Genomic DNA, 3,832 nt, shown 5'->3' with positions numbered 1-3,832 from the left:
TGTTCTCTTTAGAACAAAGATAGAATGGTTGCAGCTGAAACTGGTTAATAGCAACTTCCTGTTAACCTAGAAAAGCATGTTGTTAAGTTGCCAAAGTGCTTTGTTTTGAACATTCATCAGTATTATAATCAAAAAGAGAAATATGCACATTAGTTTTTACTGAAATGATCAAATAAAGTCAACATTTCACTGAGCTGTGTGGGGTTTGTTCAACTTTTAAAAGATGTTTGAATGGTGTTATACACCATGATAGATGTTAAGGACTAACGTTTATAATTTTTAAGATATTTTCATACAATCACACGTATTGGGATCATTTGTATTAATGTGGACCGGAGGGAGAGGGTGACGAGCATAAGTTTCACTTTCCTTTTTTATTTCAATTACAACTTTGGTCATGAAGAATATGTTTCTCTGTTGTCCACGTTCATAAAGCATAAAGCAGCAGCATCACAGCACGGTGCAGAGTCTCTAGATGAGTCCCTCGTTCTTATTAAACATCCATGTTGTAGTCCGTTGTATAGAACACTGTAGTTTCCATAGTTTCCCAACAGCAGCAGACATACACGATGACGTCCGCTGGCGCATCATAAACACGTCAGATAGTGAAAGTGCATTCGGATTCTCTAAAGTACCGCAGTCTCTTCTCCTAAGTCCTTTTGAATTCTTCTATCCACTATCCCTTAACCCCGTGACGTTTCACTCAGAGGTCAAGGAATAGGAGATAGGGTTAGAATTTAGGAGCTGATTTTTGGATTATCGGAACGCAACCCCTGTCTTCTGCACAGCTAATCAGCAGCTGGCCGGTATCTGCCTGTGCACCTGAGTCTGATGGCTGATTGGATCCTCTCACCCTCAGATGGCCTATCAGCAGCCAGGGCCGACCATAAAGGAGGCACCCAGGAAGTCTTCTCGCTCTCTCTCACCCTGGGCCTGTTGCTGATGAGGAGTCTGCAATTGACTGCCTTGTTTAGAAAGCCATTCTACTTTGTTTGTTCTAACCTTTGATAAATGTGTGTGTGTTGAGAGGTGGGGGAGTTAGGTAAGTCTGGGGTACCCTGTACATTTCTCATCACTTAGCTAACTAATGTTAAGACACACTAGGTTAGCGGATTGTTGCCACACCTGTATTCTGTTTTATCCAGTTCTGAGTAGTTGAGTTTTGGTTTCAAATGATAGATGTAGAAATAGGCCTGGTTTTGTTATGCTTATTTCTTTTGTTTGGCACAATCTCCTTTGACTCCTCCTCCTCCTCCTCCTCCTCACACAAAGAGTATTTCTGTTAAACTTCTGTTCAGTTAGGTTGTTCAAGGAATAAACCTTTTGTCAAACTTTACGCTGACTCCCTCATAATTATTGGTTGTTGTGTGTTATTGTCTCCAGGTCCCCTAGACCTTAGTGGGGACGTAACAACATATTTGCATTCCATTTAACCGCCTCGCAATGTATCGGTACATTCGTGCTCCGCATGTTGACCAACAACAAATAAAGCTGTTCTCTTCACGTTCCTCTACAGCATTGTTCTCATTCAAACTGTGTGTGCATTGAATTTACTCTGTAATGCACTCAGTAATAGCAAATGTGGTCCCACTCTCTCACAAACACACACATATAACACTCTGTGGCTGTGCCCTACGCACACAAACCCAAATTGTTGAGCTTGTACCCCTGCCGTCCTTGTAGGTGATGAGATAAAGCAGAGACTCCGCTGAGCTCGCGCCCCCGGTCACTGCAACCCTGAGAGACACTTCCATATGTGTGTCAGCTCTCATATCTGAAAGGCTCCTGAGGACTTTTGTGTAGCCTAGTTCAGCTGATGCGGGGAGGCGGGGAGGGGGGGAGAGGGCACTAAAGAGCGCTCCTGGCACAAAGAAAAAATCCAACCCCATTTTCTATTTGGCCTTAAATCACGAATACAAAAATGGCAAGGCTTTTCGTTGGTTCAGGAAAAAAATGATTGAAGGAAAACTTTGACAAAGAAAGTCCAGAAAGTCCAGCTAAACAGACGTGGTGACTATAAAGAGAGGAGATGGTCGACTTTCTGTAAATCAGTGAAGCCAGAGGGTTATTCCGCTGTCTCCAGGGAGGACATGGAGACATTGTGGAGGATTTCAGCTTGTTTTAAATGTTGATCGATAACATATCTTGGTGTTTTTGGAAAAAGATTTGCACAAAAAGAGGATTGTAAATTTCATATTTTCACAATTACTACAAACCATGGTACAGTAGTCTCACTGCACAAGAGTCATGAAGTATATCTTTAGAAAAGTCATTAGAAAAGTAAAAGCTTTGTATTGTGATAGCAAAGACAATCAACATATATATATATTAAACATTTCCTTAGAAAACTCATAATATAGTATGTCACAAAAATGTCAATAAAAACATGCGGCATATCATTATAAATCTCCTAAAAAAGCCATGGTATAGTTAGTATGTAATCAAAAATGTGTACAAAAGTCATAGAGAATGCATAAAAATGTAATAAAAAGAGTGCGTTATTAGAAATGTAATTAATAAATGTAAAAAAGTAAATAAAAATAAACAAAGTATGGTTTGTCATAACAAATTCATAAAAACTCATAACGGAGTTCTAACAAAATTATAATAATAGTATTTGATTTTTGGATCCCAGCTACCACTGACCTCACTGAGCCAGCTCGCACCTACATTTAAAGTCCAGCCCATTCAGGAGGTAGAGGCAGTGCGTGGGGAATTCACTGATTGCTTTAAGGGATGGATAACCCCTGAGCAGAAAGGAAATACTTATTCAGAGGGAAATTGAATCTAAAGTGTAGGGCATAAGCGGTGAATCAGCACTAGTCGATAAAAACAAGGAATATTCTCATTAAGCGGCATCGAGACTTCAGAAGCTACATTGATGCGATCATTAATTAATGTACAAGTGTTCAATAGTGCTGAAAACCTTAGTGAATGCTTAGATAGATCGTTGCAACAATCTTTTTCACTTGTGATCCTCTAATTAGAACAAACAAACAAAAAGATGAAGTTGTGAAGCTCAAACAGAACCTGAAGTCTTACCTCACATCCTGCGCTGAACAGTTAAATCTTCCTCTGTGATCTGTGAGGCCCTGTGCAGGCTTCCCCTCTCCAACCCATGGAGCTCTGAGCATCAATAAATGTCTGATGAACACCAAGCTGCTCACCGGCCGCTTTCCCAATTAAGTCTCGGTGTTTACAACCCTGTCACAGAGAGACTCTAACTGGGACAACTGGGCTGTGCCTCCCTCTTATTCAGATGCCTGCCAGGGCCTGTTAACTTTCTGGATTCAGTGAGATGTAAAGAGACTCTAGGAGTGCATGGGAGGCTGGGGACGGCTCACAACGCCGCTTTTCATCAGCTTCACCACGTCACTCTGTGCTCAATCCTGTGGAGAGCTGCGGAGGCATTACTGGATGGATGGAGTGAAGAGAGGGGGAGAAAAAGGAGAACATATTTTCTGATAATTACGCAGCATGTTCAGCCTTTGATTGATTCAGTAGGCAAAGGGAAAACGAAAATATTTCTATGTAAATAAAAGTATGTAGCATTAAGTTCTATTTAACTAAAATACATAATTTTTCATGATGTAGTTTTGGGTATATCTTTGTCACGATAATTTTTTTTCACTTTTTATTCCTCATTTGCTAATGGAATAAGATTGCAATTATGTAGATTTAGCAATTTGGCAGACTCAAGAAAAGTCTTCAGGAAAGTTCACACCAGTACTGTTGTAGAGAAACCATCATACAGTAAGCTTCAATTAACTACAATGTGCAAAAACTGAAATCAATGAAGCTTGATGAAGTGGTTACATGATTGCTGCTAATG

The sequence above is a fragment of the Notothenia coriiceps genome, unplaced genomic scaffold (assembly GCF_000735185.1).
Source record: "Notothenia coriiceps isolate Sejong01 unplaced genomic scaffold, NC01 NC01_scaffold00037244, whole genome shotgun sequence".
NCBI classification, from domain to species: domain Eukaryota; kingdom Metazoa; phylum Chordata; class Actinopteri; order Perciformes; family Nototheniidae; genus Notothenia; species Notothenia coriiceps.
Note: the sequence above shows the minus strand (reverse complement) of the source record.